Below are 22,342 nucleotides of genomic sequence, written 5' to 3'. Positions count from 1 at the left end.
AATACTGAACTTATATTCTGAGACCTTTACAAAAGGATATATTCTATAGTTTTCTGGTAGATTCCTTAGGATTTTACATACATGATTAAACTGATAACAAGTAAGGGTTGTTTTTTTTTTTTTTTTTTTTTTAGTAAAGGCAGTTTTACTTCTTTTCTAATTTGTATGTGTTTCCTTGCCTTATTGCACTGGCTCGGATCTCCAGTACAATGTTGAATAGAAAAGGTAAAAGTGGACGTCCTTGCTTATTCCTGATTTGGGGGGAAATGTTAAGTCTTTCATCAGTATGTAAGGCTTTCATAAATGTCCTTTATCAGACTGAGGAAATTTCTTTGTGTTCCTAATTTGCTGAAGCTGCTTTTCATGAATGGATATTGAATTCGGTGAAGTGCTTTTTCTGCATCTATTGAAATGATCATGTGTTTTTTTTTTCCTTTTTATTCCATGAGTAAAAGTGAATGCAGTGGATTACATTGACTGATTTTTGAAAGACAAGCCGACCTGCCTCCTTAAAAAAACCCGTTGGTTTTGCTTATTATCCCTTATATATATTGCTGAATTTGATTTGCTAGTATATTGTTAAAGATCTCTGTATCTACATTTGTGAGAGATATTGGTCTGTAATTTTATTTTTCTGTAATATCTTTGTCTGATTTTGATATAACAGTAGTGCTGACCTCATAAAGTGAATTCGGAAACTGCTTCTTCTAACTGTTTTCTGAAAGAGTTTGTGTAAGATTTCTTCCTTTAAAAAATCTGGGTTTTTAGTTTTCTTTGAGGAATAGTTTTAAAATACAGATTCATTTCTTTAATTAAGGTCTATTCAGATTTTCTGTTTCTTCTTTTGATACTTTTGGTACTTTGTGTCTTTCAAAGAAATTTTTTTTCAAAGCTGTCAAATTTATTGGTATAATCTTATTCATTTTATTACTTTGTTATCTTTTTAATAACGTTGGATCTGGCAATATCTCCTATTTTATTCCTGATATTGGTAATTTGTATTTTCTCTCTTTATTTCTTGATCAGCCTAGCGAGAGGCTTATCACTTTTATTAATCTTTTAAAAAAATTAGTTTTTTGTTTCATTGATTTTTTTTCCTATTGTCTGTTTGCTATTTCATTGATTTCTGCTCTTATTTTTGTTATTTCCTTTTACTTTGGATTCATTTGTTCCTCTATGTCTATTTCTAGCTTCTTAAGGTAAAAACTTAGATAATTTATTTTAAGGCTTCTTTTCTGATATAAGCATTTTTTTTTTTAGATTTATTTATTTATTTGACAGAGAGAGACACAGCAAGGGAAGGAACACAAGCAGGGGGAGTGGGAGAGGAAGAAGAAGGCTTCCCAACGAGCAGGGAGCCCGATGTGGGGCTCGATCCCAGGACCCTGGGATCATAACCTGAGCCGAAGGCAGATGCTTAACGACTGAGCCACCCAGGCGCAATAGATATAAGCATTTTAAGTTATAAAATTTCCTTTAAGCACTGCTTTAGCTCCATCCCACAAATTTTGGTATATTTTCATTATAATTCAGTTTGAAATGTTTTCTAATTTCTCTTGTGATTTCTTATTTGACTCATAGGTTACTTAAAAATGTGTTTAATTTCTAAATATTTTGGAATTTTCCATATGTCTTTTTGTTATTTATTCATTTTAAAAGATTTTATTTATTTATTAGAGAGAGAGCATGAGCGAGAGAGTGAGAGAGAGCAAGAGCAGGGGGGAGAGGCAGAGGGAGAAGCTGACTCCCTGCTGAGGAGGGAGCCTGATGCGGGGCTTGATCCTAGGACCCAGGGATCATGACCTGAGCTGAAGGCAGATGCTTAACTGACTGAGCCACCCAGGCATCCCTATTTTAAAGATTTATTTGTGTGTGAGAGAGAGAGCAGGAGTGTGGGGAAGGGGCAGAGGGAGAGAATCTCCAAGCAGACTCCCTTCTAAGCATGGAGCCTATTGTGGGGCTTGATCCCATGATCCATGAGATCATGACCTGAGCTGAAACTAAGACTCAGCCACCCAGGCGCCCCACATATAAGACTTTTAAACCAATATTTCTATTTCTCCCTCTGCCCCTCATTTTGGGGCTATTTTTATTATTATTATACATTTTATTTTTATATATTCCATGTATTCCACAATATATTGTTGTTACTTTTGCTTTTAAAGGTCAAATAGCTTTTAAAGAAATTGAAAAACAAGAAAAGGGTTTTATGTTTATTCAAATATTTACCATCTCTGGTTATCTCCATTTTGCCTTATAATTTTAAGTTTTCATCTGCAACTATTTTCCTTCAGCTTGAAGAACCTTCTTTACTATTTCCGGAGGTCTCTGGCAACCGTTACCTTAGCTTTTGTTTGAAAAAATACTGGTTTTGTCTTCTTTTTTGAAAGATTTTTTTCGGGTATTTTAAATGATATTTTCTAGGTTGCATTTTTTTTTTAAAGATTTTATTTATTTATTTGAGAGAGAGAGAATGAGAGATAGAGAGCATGAGAGGGAAGAGGGTCAGAGGGAGAAGCAGACTCCCTGCCGAGCAGGGAGCCCGATGCGGGACTCGATCCCGGGACTCCAGGATCATGGCCTGAGCTGAAGGCAGTCGCTTAACCAACTGAGCCACCCAGGCGCCCTCTAGGTTGAATTTTTTTTCAGATTTTATTCATTTATTTGCCAGAGAGAGAGAGAGGGAGCACAAGCAGGGGGAGCAGCAGACAGAGGGAGAAGCAGGCTCCCTGCTGAGCAGGGAGCCTGATGTGGGACTTGATCCCAGGACCCCGGGATCATGACCTAAGCGGGAGGCAAATGCTTAACTGATTGAGCCACCCAGGAGTCCCCTAGGTTGAATTTTTTTTTTAAGATTTTATTTATTTAGGGCGCCTGGGTGGCTCAGTTGGTTAAGCGACTGCCTTCGGCTCAGGTCATGATCCTGGAGTCCTGGGATCGAGTCCCACAGCAGGCTCCCTGTTTGGCAGGGAGTCTGCTTTGCCCTCTGACCCTCCCCCCTCTCATGTGCTCTCTCTCTCTCATTCTCTCTCTTTCTCAAATAAATAAATCTAAAAAAAAAGATTTTATTTATTTATTTGACAGAGAGAGAGACACTGAGAGAGAGGGAACATAAGCAGGGGGAGTGGGAGAGGGAGAAGCAGGCTTCCCATGGAACAGGGAGCCCGATGTGGGGCTCGATCCCAGGACCCTGGGATCATGACCTGAGCCAAAGGCAGACGCTTAACGACTGAGCCACTCAGGTGCCCCATAGGCTGAATTTTTAAAAACACTTTAAAGATGTCATTTATTGTCTCCCTGCTTAGCATTGTTTTTGATGACAAGTAGGTGATAGTTCTTTTCTTTCTCTGTCCATCCTGACTCTTTTTCTCTGGGGGCTCTTAAGATTTTCTCGTATTGGCTTTCAGCAATTTGATTATAGTAATTCTTTGCATTGTTCTCTTTGTGTTTTTCATACTAAGGGTTTATGGATCTTCTTGTATCTTGGGTTTATAGTTTCAGAAAATCTGGAAAAATTTCCACTACTACTACTACTTCTTTTTCCTCCTCCTCATTTTTTTTTTTTTTAGAGAGAGAGAGAGAGAGTGAGAGCATGAGTGGGGGGAGGGGCAGAAGGCGAGGGAGAGAGAGAATCTTAAGCAGTCTCCACACTGAGCCCAGAGCCCAACATGGGGCTTGATCTCACGGCCCTGAGGCTATGACCTGAGTGAAATTAAGAGTCGGACACTCAACCGACTGAGCCACTCAGGTGCCCCACCACTATTACTTCTATATTATTTCTGCTATATTCTCCTTTCCAACTACACACATGTCAAAACATGTGATAATATCAGAGGCTGTATAAACTTTTTTTTTGTTTTCTTTATTTCTCTGTGCTTCAATTTGGATAGTTTCTGCTGCTTTGTCTTTAAGTTTACTGATCCTCTCTTCTGCAGTAACCCCTCAGATTTGTATTTTTCATCTATGGATGTTCCATTTGGAACATTTTAATTTTTATCTTCATTGTGTCGAAGATTTCCTTAAATCTTTGAACATATTTATATTTCTTTTAAAATTTTTGTTTTCTTATTTTATCCTCTATAATTTGTGGGTCTGTTTGTATTGACTGATTTTTCTCCTGGTTATAGGTAACTGTTTCCTGCTTCTTTGCATGTCTAGTAATTTTTTATTTAATGATAGATGATGTGAACATCACTTTGTTTAGTGTTTGGATTTTGTTTGGTTTTTTAAAATTTTATGTTGAAATTGTGTTTTGGAAGTTGATTGACTCATCTATGGATTAACTTCATCTTACTGAACTTTGTTTTTAAACTTTGTTAAGATGATGGGTGCCTGGATGGCTCAGTCTGTTAAACATCTGCCTTCAGCTCAGGTTCTGATCCCAGGGTCCTGGGATCAAGTCCTGCATTGGGCTTCCTGCTCAGCAGGGAGTCTGCTTCTCCCTCTCCCTCTGCCTGCTGTGCCCCCTGCTTGTGCTCTCTCTCTCTCTGTCAAATAATTAAATAAACAATATTTTTAAAAAAATTTGTTAAGATGAGTCTATTGAACCTTGTTTTTAAACTTGGTAAAGTTAGTAGGGCCAGTTTAGCCCACTTCCTACTTATCTGTGGCCTTTCTCGCATTTCTGCTCCATGCCCAAAGTTTTCAATGAGGTCATTTCCCTCTAGCTGTTTGGTATTCAAACATCAAACACTCAAACACTCCGAGTTCCAGCAGTCTTTAGGCTTATAGTTGTACTTCTCCCCACAAATTCCAGCTACCTCATACTTTCAAAACTCTGATATCTTGGGCGCCTGGGTGGCACAGATGGTTAAGTGTCTGCCTTTGGCTCAGGTCATGATCCTGGGGTCCTGGGATCGAGTCCCACATCAGGCTCCCTGCTCCTTGGGGAGCCTGCTTCTCCCTGTGCCTCTGCCTCTCTCTCTCTCATGAATAAATAAAAAAAATCTCTGATATCTTTCTTTTCAGCTCAGTAAGTTTGCTCTAAGCTTTTAGGGATTTCCCTACTTGTGCCGTGGTCTCGGTAAATGCATCCAGGCAGAAATCAGGGTAATTGTAAGTGTCACATTGTTTGTTTCACTTCTCTCTAGGGTCACAGTCTTGTGCCGCCTGTTGTTCAGTGTTGTTGGTTTATACATTTGGTACAATTTTTAGTTGTTTGCATTGGTAGGGCAAATCTAGTTACTCTATCATGTCTGGGTGTGGAACTCCCATTTTGCTTTTTTTATTGTAAAAAAAATTAAATCATTTAATCAAAGAATTTGGTGTTTTAAAGACTCTTATGGGGAATTTTTATTCTTAAATGAGTTTTCTTAGAAAGGTTTCCTTTTATGCATGGATAGAAAAAATATTAAAATGAGTATAACATTTTGGTATAATCTAGAGCTTATTCCTTATAGAAATTATCCCTTTTGTGTATATTTGTTTGTATGTATATGTATTCATATATGTGTGCCTTACATATGCTGTACAACGTATGTGTTGTGTGCATGCAAATGTATTTAAATGTATATGTTTGAAACACACACACACAGAGCCTATTGGTGGGAGTTAGAAACTCTCAAGAACCTGAAATGCCACTGCACTAGGTTGAATTGTGTTCCCCAAAACGATATGTTGGTCCTGACCCCTAGTAGCTGTAAATGTGATCTTATTTAAATATCAGATCTTTGAAGATATAATCAATTTAAGACGAGGTCATACTGGATTTAGGGTGGGCCCTGATCTAATGGCTGGTGTTCTTATAAGAGGGGAATCTGGACACAGGGAGACAGAAACAGAGGGAAAGCAACCAGGCAGGCACGGGAGTCATGCTGCCAGCAGCTAAGGACCACCAAAGATTACCAGCCGCCAGCAGAACCTAGAAGCGGCCAAGAAGGACTCTTCTCTAGAAACTTTGGTGGGAGTATGGCCCTGCTGACACCTTGAATTTGAACTTCCAGTCCCCACAACTATGAGAGAATAAGCTTTTGGTTTATTTGGTTTAAACTATCCAGTTTGTGATACTTTGTTACAGCAGCCCTAGGATGTTAATATAGCCAACTTATGTAGTTTCTTGGCAGCTATGCCAAAGACATTCAAGTAGAGAAAACAAGTGCCCAAGGGGATATAAATCCAGGGCACTTAGGGGACAGGTCAGGACAAGTGATATACGTTGGTAATGTCATGTTTCTTTTATTAGATTGTGTTTCTTATTTATTTGTAGGAACACTTTATAAACGCTGGATAGCTCAGTTTACATTGTGTCCAAACTTGGGTAACCAGTTTGTGCAAAAACACTCTTCTGTAGTGATCGGTCTAGCAGAGTTAATTAAGAACATGGCTTCTGAAGTCAGAATTCCTGGGTGTTAATGCCACTTCTCATTTTCTTGCTGTATGATCTTGGAAAAATTATTAACCTCTATATATGTCATTTTCCTCCTCTATAAAATAAGTATATACCGGGGCACCTGGGTGGCTCAGTCGGTTAAGCCTTCGGCTCAGGTCATGATCCCAGGGTCCTGGGATCGAGCCCCGCATCGGGCTCCCTGCTCAGCGGGAAGCCTGCTTCTCCCTCTCCCACTCCCCCTGCTTGTGTTCCCTCTCTTGCTGTGTCTCTCTCTGTCAAATAAATAAATAAAATCTTTAAAAAAAAATAAAATAGGGATATACCTACCTGGTAGAGTTTGAGATGATTAAATGGGATAATTCTGGTAAAGTACTTGTTAGTGTCTGGTATATATTAAATATTCAATAAATATTAGCTATAATTAAATTATATTACTATAACTTCTCTTGCAAATTTATGTCAAAAATTCCTTTGGTTGATATTATTTTTTGTTAATTTCAAATAAGCATTTTGTTAAACATTTATTATGAAGTTCTAAATATAAAATGAGTAGAATACAGGAATGTAGTTGCTTCAAAATAGTGAAATTTAGGTAAATATTTTTTTCTAATAAGTATTACAATACCTACAAATTCTAAGTCTCAGATCTGACAAATTAAAAATTGTAGCCATTTGAGATTATATATATGTAGCCAGCCTGAGATGGAGACATTCTAAACTCAATTTATGTGAGAAAACGTAAACATTATTTAAGATAACCTCTTTCAGAGTTTGTTTTTAACTCAGTGGTAACATAGTATTACTTGTATTTAATTACCTTTTTGAGTTTTTCTGCTAAGATTGCACATGTAATTCTTGTATGTATAACTGTTAAAACTAACTTACTTCCTAAATTATTTCGTTTAAATGCTCCTAAGCAGGATAAAAGGATCAATGTGCAGATAGTTACTGCCAGCTTCTTTTGCTAATGTTGCTGTTTGTTTTGCATAAAGATTGTCTCACATTTTAAAAGTCTTCTATAATATATGGTATATATAATACTCCTATTTTTATTTTTCCTACCAAAATTAATAGAGTTTTCCTGTGAAAAAAAATCTTTGGTTTATTTCCAAAAAACCCCTTCCCAGCAGAAACTCTTAAAATACTTTTTTTTTTCTTCTCAAAGAGAGTTGAATATAGTTCCTGGAGAAAAAAATTCTCTTCTATGAATTGGCTAAGATAGCTTGTAATAACATTACTTGGTATTTTTTTCAGGTGCAGTAGGGAAGGTGTCCACAATATATTGCGGTAAAATCCTGTGGGATTTTGTGTTCAGATTTTTGCAAGCCAGAAACAAGTCCCTGAAGGTAGTGATTCTTTTTTTTTCTTTAAATTTTTTATTGTTATGTTAATCACCATACATTACATCATTAGTTTTTGATGTAGTGTTCCATGATTCATTGTTTGTGCCTAACACCCAGTGCTCCACGCAGAATGTGCCCTCTTTAATACCCATCACCAGGCTAACCCATCCCCCCACCCCTTCCCCTCTAGAACCCTCTGTTTTTCAGAGTTGAAGGTAGTGATTCTTACGCTTAAGAAAGCCTTTTTCTTTTCTCTTTTTGTATTGTATTAACATATAGAATGACCTCAACACCAGAGGGCAGTATTTTATAGTAGTTGCCAAAACGTCCTCCTAGCATGTGTAAGTCTGATGGATTAAAAAAGATGTCTTATGTATAGTGTTTCCCCGCATGTTGCATATAATGCACCTGCTCCTGGTAATTGTAATGAATCAAGAATCTCATAAACCACCAGCTTTTTTTTTTTTTTTAATCATTTTGTTTTGTGGAGTTAAACCTCCCTGAGTCAACTCACACTAAGTGGTGCTGGTCCTTAGTCTGGCTGGCAGGGACGAGTGGCTTTCACAGAGCCCCACAGGCCCAGGCCCAGGCCCAGAGGAGGCCCCGCCTGTTCCAAAGTATAAGGCAGACGTGTGTGCAGCCAGCAGACTTGGTTTGGCTTCAGAGATGGTCAGATCTTGAGAGTTCTGTTCCAAAAGAGTATCCTGGTCTTAGAAGAAAATGGTTTTTTTCTCCAGAAGCTTTTATCAAATAATTTAATATGCCTTTAAATGCACATTTATACCTTTTGCAGTTTAAAAACAACAAACAATAGTGAGGACATTTCATATTCTGCATTTGGTTCTCTCTTTTTGTTTGCTAGCTTCCACTCCATATAACTATATGTTGAACATTTTATTTATTTTTCCTTTTTTCAAAGATTTTATTTATTTATTTGACAGAGAGAGAGACAGCGAGAGCAGGAACACAAGCAGGGGAGTGGGAGAGGGAGAAGCAGGCTTCCCACTGAGCAGGGAGCCTGATGCAGGGTGGATCCCAGGACTCTGGGATCATGACCCGAGGCTGAAGGCAGACCTTTATGACTGAGCCATGCAGGCGCCCCTACATTGAATCTTTTAAATTACTTTCTTACTCTTTTGGTATCCTTGTTAAAACAGAAAGGTATATTTATATTGACTAGGTAATTCCTATTTTCTCCCCTTAAAAAAAGTTTTGCCCTGTTTGCTACACATTTAATATATATTCATTATAGAAAATAAATATATATTATTTATATAATATATATTGGCAAAAGAAGTAAAAAATACTTGTCATCTCACTTCATAGATAAGATTTTGTTATATATATACTCTCTGCTCTTTTCTATTTATTTATTTATTTATTTTTAAAGATTTTATTTAGAGAGAGTGTGAGCAGGGGGAGGGGCAGAAGGAGACAGAGAGAGAGAGAGAGAGAGAGAGAGAGAGAGAGAAGCAGACTCCCTGCTGAGTGTGGAGCCAGATGCGGGGCTTGATCCCATGACACTGAGATCATGACCTGAGCAGAAATTGAGAGTTGAACACATAACCGACTGCACCACCCCCCAGGTGCGCCCCTGATTTTTTTCTTTTTAAAAAAATATAGTGGAAGCATATTGTACATGCTATTTTATAATTTGTGTTTTTCACATAACAATGTACTGAGCATTTGGTCACATTACAAAACGTCACTTTTAAGGACTACTTAGTATTTTATAGTATCAATAAGTATGGTTCATTTTATCAGTATACCCTCCTACCAGCAGTACATAAGAGAGTCTGGGTTATTATGCTCTTGCCTACTGTGGGTATTATTATTATTATTATTAAAAAATCCCCAAATTTGCTAATCTGCTACATTCATTTAGCACGTGTATATTGATTGCTGATTGCATCTCAGGCATTATTCTCAGTGCTTGGGATAGATTAATGAAAAGGAACAATCCCTGACCTCATGAAACTTATATTCTACTGGAAGAGACAAACAAGTAATAAATACAATAAGTGAGTAAATCATTTAGTGCTTTAGAAAAAATATTATTTATTTATTTAAAACTTTATTGATTTATTTAAAAAATATTATTTAGGTTTTAGAAAAAAGCCAGAGCAGGTTAAGGGGGCAGGAGTGAAGAGGGTATAGTTTAGTTACAGTAGTCAAGGTAAGCTTAATTGAGAAGGTGACAGCCTAAGACTTGATGGAAATGACAGGTATTTTAATTTGCACTATTATTATTACCAAGGCTCAACACTCTTTTATGTGTTTATTCTTACGTGCATTATCTGTTCATATCCTATGCCCTTTGATTAGATGATCAAAATTAACATCTCTATTTTGGAGCAGATATATATCGAGTACCTCCAGATGGATATGCTCAGGACACATACTATGTAAATGATATTCCAGCCAAGGATTCATTTCCTATTCCAGTCATGAAGAAACATCAGAGATGCCCCAAAATGAGGAACATTATCATTTAAAAAGTGAGGGATAGAAAAAAAAATTTTTTCTCTGATTGGGATGTTAGGTTTTTTGTTTTGATTTTTAAAAAACTTTTCATTTGGAAATAATTTCACACTTACAGAGAAGTTGCAAGTCTAGATCTAGTTTTGAACACCTGTATGCACTGTACCCAGCTTCACATATTATTAACATCTTCCCCATTTTTCTTTATTATCAATTCTGTATATACCTAATTTTTTTCTCCCAAACCATTTGAGAGTAAAGTTGCACACGTCATGGCCCTTTACCTCGCAATAGTTTTGTGTATTTTACCTGCGAAAAAGAACATTCTTGTACATCACCACAGTGCAATGATCAACTTCAGTAAATTTGCATAATACTTTGCTCTAACCCACTGTTGGCATTGTGATTTTGTCAACTGAACCAATAATATCCTTTCTTTTTTTTTGAAAGACTTTATTTATTTATTTATTTGAGAGAGAGAGAGAACAAGCGGGTTGAGGGCAGAGGGAGAGGGAGAAGCAGACTCCCTGCTGAGCAGGGAGTCCAATGTGGGGCTTGATCCCAGGACGCTGGGATCATGACTTGAGCCAAAGGCAGATGCTTAACTGACTGAGCCACCCAGGTGCCCCACAATAATATCCTTTCTAATATTGTTTTTCCTCCATCAAGATCCCATCTAGATCAGATATTGCATTTCGTTGTCCTGTCTCTTTAGGCTCCTTTAATCTGGAACATTCCCACAGCTTTTGTCTTTTATGACATTGACATTTTTTTTTAAGGATAATTTTATTAGATGCTTTTTTTTTTTAAAGATTTTATTTATTTATTTGACAGAGAGAGATACAGCGAGAGCAGGAACACAAGCAGGGGGAGTGGGAGAGGGAGAAGCAGGCTTCCCACCGAGCAGGGAGCCCAATGCGGGGCTCAATCCCAGGACCCTGGGATCATGACCTGAGCCGAAGGCAGTCGCTTAAGGACTGAGCCACCCAGGCGCCCGACATTGACATTTTAAAAGAATATTGTCTTCGTCCGTTCAGGTTGCTATAACAAAATACCACAGACTACAGTTCTTATAAACAACACAAATTTATTTCTCACAGTTCTGGAGGCTGGCAATCCAAGGTCAGTGTGCCAGCAAGGTCAGGTTCTGGTAAAGACTGCACATTTTCCCTCTTATGCATTGCAGACTGCACATTTTCTCACTGGTCCTCATGTGGTAGAAGGGAGCTCTGTCAGCCTTCTTTTATATGAGCGCTAATCCCATTCACAAGGGCTCAGCCCTCGACCTAATTACCTCCCAAAGGTCCCACCTCCTAACACCGTTGCCTCGGGGGTTAAGTTTCTAACATAGGAATTTTGCGGGGGACATAAACATTGAGATCATAGCAAATACGATCCCTCACTCTTTAAATGATAATGTTCCTCATTTTGGGGCATCTCTGATGTTTCTTCATGACTGGAATAGGAAATGAGTCCTTGGCTGGAATACCATTTACATAGTATGTGTCCTGAGCATATCCATCTGGAGGTACTCGATATATATCTGCTCCAAAATAGAGATGTTAATTTTGATCATCTAATCAAGCTGTTGTCTTATTTCTCTACTAGAAAGTAACTCCTTTTCTCTTTAAAACTAATAAGCCATCTATGAAAACTATGCAAGTGTCCTGTTCCTCATCAAAACTTCCCCCTAGATTTAGCACCCATTGATGATCCTTGCCTAACCAATCTCTTTTATGGTTGTGAAATTATTTTCCAACTGTAGCATTCCCACCATATTTTCTAATTGGTACTCAGTACCTACTATAAGCAAGAATCCTCCCTTCTTCCCTGTCTGTCTCTCCATCCTTCATCTATCTATCTATCCATCTATTGTCTATTGAACTGTCCATCTATCGATCTATCAGTCTATCTAATCATCTGCCATCTATCATCCACATACACTCATGGATTTCTATTTTTCAGTGATTTGTAATTCATTTGCTTTTATTATTTTGGTGCTCAAATTGTTCCAGATTTGGATGTGGTAGTTCCTGTGCCTTTGTGAGCCTCTATCATTTTGGGAAAACATTTTCTTACTTTCTAATCTAACAAGATATTCCAGGCTCATCATGTACCTTCCCGGCAATAGGATTCATTCATTTCTCCAAGGATCCATGATTCTTCTTAACATGAAATTGTTTTAGTGACCTAAATAGGGACACATATATATTGCTCCTGGGGGTTTTGCTTTCAGGCCCTTTCAGTGGACGTTGCTAGGAAGTATGTGGATGTGTATTCACGTATACATACATATATACATTTTATACTGATGTGCAAGACTTCTTTATGTATATTAGAGAATATGTTAGAATTTCATATATATTAAAAACACCTTCCTGGTTTATAATTTGCACTTCAATTTTTCTTGTTATTTTGTATGAGTTTTTGAAGTTTTACTATCATTTCTTTTTTTAAATTTATGTTTTTGCCTTTGGTATTGATCTAAGATTCTACAAATATTCACATATTTTGGTCATTTCATTAAAAAAATTTAAACCTCTACAGGGTACCTGGGTGGCTCAGTTGGTTAAGTGTCTGACTCTTGATTTCAGCTCAGGGTCCTGGGATTGAACCCTGTGGCTGGATCCATGCTCAGTGGGGAGTTTGCTTGAGGATTCTCTTTCCCTCTCCCTCTGCCCCTCCCCCCATTTGCACTTTCTTTCTCTCTCTCTCTCAAATAAATAAATAAATCTTTAAAAAAATTTTAAACCTCTAATTCACCTGTGATTCATTTTTGTATGTTGTATAACATAACAAATATTATCTTTCCCCAAATATTTAGCAGATTGTGTTAATAGCATTTATTAAATATTTTATGCTATTACTCCTTATTGGCAATGCCACTTTTATACTAGTTGTCATGTCTCATATCATATTTGGCAGTGTGACATTTATCATATGGTTTGTCTTTTAGATTTTAAAACATTCTCTTCCATTGATCTGTTTGTTTTGTCTTGTGCCATGACTGCATTTTCTAGCTTTACGGTTTTTTTCTTTTTTTTTTTTAAAGATTTTGTTTATTTATTTGACAGAGAGAGAGAGAGAGCATGTGCACAAGCAGGCAGAGAGAGAGAGGGAGAAGCAGGTTCCCCGGCAGGGACCCCCCGATGCGGGGCTCGATCCCAGGACCCTGGGATCATGACCCAACTGAGGGCAGACGCTTAACCAACTGAGCCACCCAGGCACCCCTAGCTTTACAGTTTTTTCATGTCTGCAAAGCAAAATTCGCATTCGCTCATTGTTTTCATTGAGCCATTTGTCATGTTTGCTGAGTACTTGCTGTGTGCCAGGCTTTGTTGTAGGCACTGACGATACATCACTGAGCAATATGGTGGCTCTCTCATCTGTCTTAGAGAAGCCTGCAGGCCAACAGGGGTAATGACAAAGTTGCCTGATCAGTGGTACACCAAGGAGGGGCAGAGCAGTATGGGACATGCCTATCTCCCTTCCTGCCTTCATGCCTGGACACTCTGCCTTCCCTCCTATTATTGTGGTTGGACTTTCTGCTTCTGTCTGAGACTAACTGTCCACTGTCCACTGGATCCTTTCTCCTCTCACCTTCTCAAGGATTTGTGCTAGCAATTCTCTCCTTTCTTTCCTTCTCTACTGGATTAGTCCCATTGTGATGAGGGAAATCCTTTCCTTGTTTCATACTCTCCTCCAACTACCACCCCTTTCTCTGCCTACCTTTATAGCCCAAATCTTTGAATTATCAATACTCACTGTCTCCAGTTCTCTTGTTCTCTCTTGAAGCCACCCCAGCCAGTTGTTCATGTCACCACTTCACCAATGCCTCTCATGCCGAAGTTACCTGTGACCTCCATGTTGCTAAATCCATTGGTCCATTCACATTGTCACATTGCTTAACCTACCAATGGTGTCTGACATGGCTGATTGCTTCCCTGATACCCCTTCACTGGCTTCTGGGACACCACTCTCTTGATTTTCCTTCTGTCTGATTGGCCACTACTTCTCAGAGTCCTTTGCTGCTTTCACTTTATTTCCCCATCTCTAGATGCTGGAGTAAGCCAGGAATTAGACCTTGCACCTGTTTTGTTTTTTTTCTCTGTCTGCCCTCACTCCTTTGGTAATCGTATCTTGTCTCAAGGTTTCAAATATCAGCTCTATAAGGGAAACTCTAAATTTATGTCCCCAGGTAAGACTTCTCTGAGTTCCAGACTTGCATATCTACTTCCCTTTTTGCATCTAACTTACTACCAGCTAACATACCCCATTATTTGATTTTTTAATCTATTCGTGTGTCTGCTTTTTCCTGCTAGCCTGAGGGTCCTATGGGGCAGAAAAAAATTTTGTCTGTTTCTTCAAGGTTGTTAATATAGCTCCTGGAATGGTACATAGTGCATAACAATTGCTCAATAAATATTTGTTGAATGAATGAATGGTCAAAATATTCGAATTGTCATTTTTTGAAGTTTCTCTAATTTCTTACAATGAGACTTCAAAACTTTTATTTTGAAAGGGGTAATCCCTTTTATTTTAAGCTATTGATTATTCTTTGATAATTTTTTGTTGTTGTTCATCTCTAGAGAGGGAACAATGTTGGGCCAATGCTTAAATAAGAATAGGTTTGGTCAGTTATTATATCATGGATGCCTGGTTCAAAGATTTCATGTCAAGGTGAGAGGAGAAGAGACTAGTTGAATTTGCTGGGGGTTTATTTTTCCAGACTTACAACTGCCTGTATAGAGGCGAAAGAGAGCTCTAGAGGCAGCCAAGGGCAGGGAACTTCCTTGTGGTGCTAGAGTTTTCTTGTTTGTTTGTTTTTTTCTTTTGTTATTGTTTTGGAAGTAGCAGCTGCAGGAATAACAAAAATGAGATTGGTAACAATTGGTAGCGCTTATGAGTGCTTCACTGAGTGCCAGGCATGGTGGTAAGGCTTTATATCTATTCTCACACTTAAGCCTTATCATTACCTTATAAGCCAAGTACTATTATGATGACATCTTTATTTATTTATTTATTTATTATTCACTTAAGAGAGAGAGAGAGAGATCGACTGAGCGAGAGCATGAGCAGGGGGGAGGGGCAGAGGGAGAGGCAGACTCCCTGCTCGGCAGGGTGCCTGACATGGTGCTTGATCCGGGGACCCTGGGACTGTGACCTGAGCTGAAGGCAGGTGCTTAACCGACTGAGCCACCCAGGCGCCCAGTTCTACCACCTTTAAAGGGAGTATCATAGGGTGCCTGGGTGGCTCAGTTGGCTGAGTGTCTGCCTTTGGCTCAGGTCATGATCCTGGATTCCCAGGATCAAGTCCCACATTGGGCTCCTTGCTCCCTGGGGAGTCTACTTCTCCCTCTGACCTTCCCCCATCTTGTGCTTTCTTTCTCTCACTCTCTTTCACTCAAATAAATAAATAAAATCTTAAAAAAAAATAAAGGTGGTAGACTGAGACTTGGATAAATTAGGTAATGCAGTAGCCAGCCTCCAGTGGTCTCCAATGATTTCCACCTCCTGGTGGTTATATGCTTGTATAGTTCCCTCTTACCAGTCCCCAGGGCTGACCTTTGGAGGTCATGCAGTAGAAGTGAGAGTATGTCTTTTTTTTTTTTAAGATTTATTTACTTATTTGAGAGAGAGAGAAACAGAGAGCATGAGTGGGAGGAGCAGAGGGAGAGGGAGAGAATCTCAAGCAGACTCCATGCCGAGCACAGAGCCTGATGTGGGGCTCGATCTCATGACCATGAAATCGCAACCTGAGCTGAAACCAAGTGTCAGTTGCCCAACTGACTGTGCCATTCAGGCGCCCACCTGAGCCCATGACTTCAAAGGGCATCTTTCCCTCATTCCCAGTATGGATTCACCTTTTACCTATTTTAAATTCCCTAAATTATTATTTTTTAACTTTTTAGTTATTAATTTATGTTTATTCAAGTATAATTAACATGCAGTGTTATAATAACTTCAGGTGTACAATATAATGATTCAGCAGTTCTATATGTTACTTAGTACTCATGAAGACAAATGTACTTTTTGGAGTGGAGGAGGTGGAGGGATGGGGTAACTGGGTGATGGACACTGGGGAGGGTATGTGTTGTAATGAGCGCTGGGTATTTTATAAGACCGATGAATCACAGACTTGTACCCCTGAAACAAATAATACATCATATATTAATTATTGAATTTATATAAACTAAATAATCCTATGGATGGACACTTGGGCTGCCTCCATATCTTAGCTATTGTAAATAATGCTGCAATAAACATAGGAGTGCATATAAGGTCAACAGACACATGAAAAGATGCTCAATATCACTCATCATCAGGGAAATGCAAATCAAAACCATGGAATTACTGGATCTTTACCCAAGGGAAATGAAAACACTAATTCGAAAAGATCTATGCACCCCTGAATTGTTTCTATAAGCATTTCTGGAGAGCACATTTAAGGTATGGATTGTGATGTCCAACTTAAACTGGAAGCCAAGAATTCCCTTTTAGATGAGGAGCTAGCCAACTGTTTTGTAAAGGGCCACACGGTAAACATTTTAGGCTTTGCAGGTATAATAGAGTTTTAAGAAATGCTGTCTTGATCTAGTTGGAGGCCCTGGCTAGGGGCTGGTTGGTTCTAATGCTTGAGCAGCTATTAAGTCCGTGTCCCCAACTACCTCCCTCATCGGCTCTCACACACTGGGCCACTGTATCCCCACCCAAGGGCAGCTCCAATGCCCCAGGGCCCCTGAGATGATTCACATTAGCCAATCTTAAGCCTGCCTACCTTTTCACCTCCTTTCCTTTCCATGGAAACCAGGATAAAGGTGCTTGCTTATAGTTTCCCTCATCCCTCTGCCTTGTGATTGGCCCTAATGCTTCCCCTGCAAGGTGTGACGTGTTCCCTCCCCCGCCCCCTGCCCCAGAGAACTGTGAGTATCACGACTGTAAAACTCTTTCCAGTTTCTCTCTTGATCTGCATCTGGCCCTACCCTACCTCACCCAAGTTAATATGGTTACAACAGCTACTCAGCTGTCAGTGTAGTGCCCAAACAGCCAGGACAATGTATGAAGGAGTGGGTGTGATTGTGTTGCAATGAAACTTTATTTATAAAAATAGGTGGTGGGCCAGGTTTGGCCCTTAGGCTATGATTTGCTGACCTCTGCTTTAGAACACCCTCACAGGTGTCAATTTTTCTGGTCAAAGGGTAACACTAAAGAAAGCTTAATATATGTATTAGTTAATTCATAAACCTTTCCAAACTGTCAGTTAGTTGACATTGAAAAGCCTTGCAAAACCTAGAAAGGAACTTTGTATTCTGTGAACTACTTCAGCTCTCGCGCCTGTCTGTCTTGTAGTCTGTTATTCTAGTATTCTACTTAATATGATTTTAGGAGGACACTAGTAAAAATATCAATGCCACGGTAGAAATTGACTGCTGTGTCACTACGCATCTCTTAAGGACCATCTCCTCACTTTACAGATGAGAAAACTGAGGCTTGGAGAAGCCCAAGGAAATGCACCTGCAAAGTGCTAGAGATGGCAGTCAGTTTGGAGAGACTGACTTAAAAAAATCACGTTTTTAACCCAGTTATGCAATTACATTTCCGAGATTCCCTTTTCTCCTTTAAAGCATGTGAAACCATTAAAAAAATGTCTAATGGCCCCAATAATGATTATTTAATACATTATTTCTTTCATTAAATAACTTTTAATTTTAGGTATCCCCAACAGGATAGACATACTTTTTTTTTTCATAATTGGATGTTGTACAAAGTGACAGGATTGATCCTTGCATTCATTTTAGTTCATAATAGAATATATTAGTTTAGTTGGAATTGTTAATTTTCCCTTGGGGAGAATCAAGTGCCCAAGGCACTGATTGATAAATCAATAAATCTTTAGTGAGTCTGGTAAATCAACCGTCACACATATGTCAACCTTTTCTCCAGAGTATAGATTTTACCCAGGGACAATTGTGTTTATTCCTTTCCATTGTTTTCTCCCTCAAAACTGTATTATACTAGGGTGTTTAAACAAATCCCTAAGATTGCAAGCATTTCCCCTTCTTTTTCCTTTTAGAAAAAAATAGCAAGAGGGATCCTGCCTTTTTCAGCTATTTTAGGGAAAGAACTCAGTTGTTTGCATATTTGCATTGCAACCCCTAACCTCTCCTGAGGACAAATGGCTGTCTGACTATTAAGCCCACAGGCACAGCGCTGGGACTGTGGATTAAGCCTCTGAATGCTGACTAGTTTTCGGTTGCATTCCCAGCATGTGTGAAGAATGTGTTTGTAGCTGGGAGGCAAACAGAACATCCAAAGCCGAGCAAGAATTTTGAAAAATAGTTGTCTTAAGTATAAATTTATTTTGCTGTTGGTGTTTTATTTTTGCCTGTGTCCTTAATTCCTTATTTCTGGCTTCTTTTAAAATAGCTTCGTGTTTTGTTTGATATTCTCCTTTCCAAAGTTTTGGTCACTTGTTGTCCAATGCGGCAGTCTTGATTTTTAAAACGTTCTTTGTTTCTTTGTCATTTAAATACCAAGCCACTGATGGGTGGCTCAGATATTTTCCCCGTGGTAGAGGAGGCCTGGTGCTTTCCGCACAAGATGTCTGTGTGGCCTTCTCTCGACACAAATAAGGGCCCAGTTGGAAGCACAGCACGTCCTGGGAGGCAAGAGCTTAGGTTTGTAGCACATATAATAAGAACAGCACGGCTTTGGGCTGTGGATTTATTACTCCAACAGTTTAAGTTATTATTGTGGTTATGTTTAGGTTAAAAAAAAAAAGAGAGAGAGAGAGACCAAATGTGTTCTCTAAGCTGGCTCTTTATTCATTTAACCAAGAAGCTATATTGAAGAATGTGAGTTCTATTTGTGTCGAAAAACCAAACTAATTCGATGCATTGGCACATTGTCATAAAGGGTCACCCGTAGTAATTTATTGAGAACCACCTTTTTTGCCAGGCACTGGAGGTAGGGAGGGTGAGGCAGGATCCAAAGTGAAGCCAAATCCAGCCTCTGCCCTCAGGAGCTCGAGATACAAGACAGAATAAAGAGAATGCCGGAGAATTTAACCATCAGTGAAAGAATCCCATCTGCGGGGTTATGGACAAGGTAGATTTGGAGATGAACCTTGAAGGATTAATGGCATTTTAACAATGTCGTTACAGTTATCCTGGTTATAAAAGCACAGGGGAGAGGGAGACAGGAAAAAGAGAGAGAGAGAGCGCAAGCGAGCGAGTGCGTGCGGGAGCACAAGTGAGCCCAAGAGAGAGGGGAGGGAGGGGGAGAGAGAGAGAGCCTGTCTGTGTGTGTCTGTCTGTCTCTGTGGGGAATAATTAGCTATTCACTTGAGCTGGCACAAGTTTGGGGAGCAATGGGAGATGATTTTCTAAAAATAATTTAAATTTACGTCTCATAATTTATTAGGTCTTCAGGAGACTAGCAACGTATATGTTCCTTTCATATGCAGTAAAATTAGATCCTTGTCTGTAGGGATGATGGTTAAATGTAAAGTTAATGCCAAATCCATTGTTAGCTATTTTGTAAATCGTAATGTGACCGACACATAATGAGCTCTATGTTGTAATTCTTAAAAATAGTTACAATAATGCTGCCCTCTAGGTCAGTGTCATGGTGCCATGATATTCCATCACACAGCCTGTGCTTTCTAAATCTCTTTATTAATTATTTGCCGGTGCGTTTAAACTGGGAATTGATCCCTAGGGTAGGCCAAACGTCAGGATTAGTAGCAAGTAGTTTTAACCATCTCATGGTTTTTGAAATGCAGCTTCAATACACTGTTCGAATGAGCTCAAACATTTCACTTACAGAGGAAGTCATGGATAAGACAAAATTGCCTTTCTGCTAACAATATTTTGCTAATTGGGATTTTTTCTGTTATGTCACATTATTAGAAAACGCAACAAATCACATTGCATACCCTTTTTTTATTTTTATTTTTTGTATGTTCTCAGGTGAAAAACTAGCATTACTTTGAACATATGCTTTGTAAACATTCTACTCTGTTGGCATGAGGGACCAGGGAAAGATATTGAATGAGAGAAAGGTTTCAAAAAAAATGGGTTAAAATATTCTGTTTATCAATAAAATTGATTGGAATTTGAAGGCAATATCTTACGGGTTTGTAATTGACCAATATGATTTAGTAGTTTTCCTGAGAATTTATTAGTGACAGAACTATAGCACACCTCCAGAATTCATCACGGTGGTTCAGTAGACGAATGAATCACCTGAAATGTAAAGAGAAGCTTCCCAGCTCTAAACTGTTGACATTTTGATTCTATAACCCTGGGATGGGACCCGTAAAAGCGCATTTTTAACCACTGTCTCAGGTGATTGAGAAATGCTTCGCTGGAACATAGATGCCCTAACAAAAACCCATGCATAGTGTTGAGTACTTGCTCAATGAACATGTGTCGGGTTTGGATTAACAATGGTGGTATGCTGTGTCACGTGATGGTGTAACTGTCCTAGTGCAATAAGCCCAAATCCTTGATGTCCATGCTTTTGGGTTTTCTAAGTACAGATCATCTATGGTTAAGGACAGTTCCGTTTCTTCCTTTCTAATATTTGTCTTTTTTTTTTTTTAAACCTTTTCATGCTTTTCTTTGCTGACTAGAATGCAGCAATGAGCAGAACTGGTCATGGGACACCAGTGATTCATTCTTTTTTTTTTTTTTTCAGTTTTATTGAGAAATCATTGTCCTAGATCACTGTGTAAGTTTAAGGTATATAGCATAAAGGTTTGACTTAAGTATATTTTGAAAGGACCATCGTGATAAGTTTAGGTAGAATATATCATCTCATGTGGGTACAATAAAAAGAGAAAAAGAAAGAAAAGAAAAAAGGATTTTTTTCCTTGTGATGAGAACTCTTAGGACTTACTCTCTTAACAACTTTTATATATGTCATATGACAGTGTTAGCTACAGTCATCATCTCCAGGACTCATTTGTCTTGTAACTAGAAGTTTATACCTTTTGACCATTTTCCTCCAATTCTTCACTTTCCCCCTCTCCTGCTCTCACCTGTGGTAACCACCAATCTGATTTCTTTTTCCATGAGGTTTTTTTTTTTTTTAGGATTCCACGTATACTGAAATCATATAGTATTTGTCTTTTTCTGACCTATTTCACTTAGCATAATGCCCTCAAGTTCCCATCCATGTTGTCACAAATGATGAGATCTCATTCCTTTTAATGGCTGAGTATGGATATATTTCCATTGTGTATTATGACACATCTTTATCCATTCATCCATTGATGGACACTTAGGTTGTGCTCCATGTCTTGGCTATTGTAAATAATGCTGCTGTGAACATGGGTGTACAGATCTCTTTTTAAGTTAGTGTTTTCATTTCCTTTGGGTATATTCCCGGAAGTGGAATAGCTGGATCATAGGGTAGTTCTATTTTTAATTTTGAGGATCCTCCATATTGTCTCCCATACTGGCTGCACCAGTTTGCATTCCCACCAAGGGTGTATGAGGGTTCCTTTCCTCCACATCCTTGCCAACACTTGTTATTTCTTATCTTCTTGACGACAGCCATTCTGACAGGTGTGAGGTGATACCTCATTGTGGTTTTGATTCGCATTTCCCTGATGATGAGTGACGTTGAGCATCTTTCCATCTACTATTTGTCTTTTCATATAAGTGACTTATTCTTGATCCTAAAAAGAAAACTTGTCATTTTATCACTGAGCATGATGTTACCTATAGCTTCTTCATAATAATCTCTATCAGATGAAGGAATAGCAAACATCACACTTACTAGTGGACATGAAAGCTTTCTCTGAGTGCCCTCTTTTACTTCTAGTAACATTTTTTTTTTTTGCCTTAAATTCTCTTTTGTCTGGTAATAAAATAATTACTCCAGCTTTCTCTTGGCTATTATTTACATACTATATAAATTTTTCATTCTTTTGCTTTCTTTATTTTATTTTATTATTTATTTATTTGGCACAGAAAGAGAGAGAGAGAGTTCAAGCTGGGGGAACAGCAGAGGGAGAGGGAGAAGCAGGCTCCCTGCTGAGCAGGGAGCCCGATGCGGGGCTCGATCCCAGGACCCTTGTGATCATGACCTGAGCTGAAGGCAGACACTTAACTGACTGAGCCACCCAGTCCCCCCATTCTTTTGCTTTCAACATTTTTATATCCCTATGTTTTAGATGTGT

Source organism: Eumetopias jubatus, unplaced genomic scaffold (genome assembly GCF_037043125.1).
Source record: "Eumetopias jubatus isolate StellerSeaLion01/CBP00866 unplaced genomic scaffold, mEumJub1_p1.0 scaffold_10, whole genome shotgun sequence".
Classification (NCBI taxonomy): domain Eukaryota; kingdom Metazoa; phylum Chordata; class Mammalia; order Carnivora; family Otariidae; genus Eumetopias; species Eumetopias jubatus.
This window is presented reverse-complemented; position numbering follows the sequence as displayed.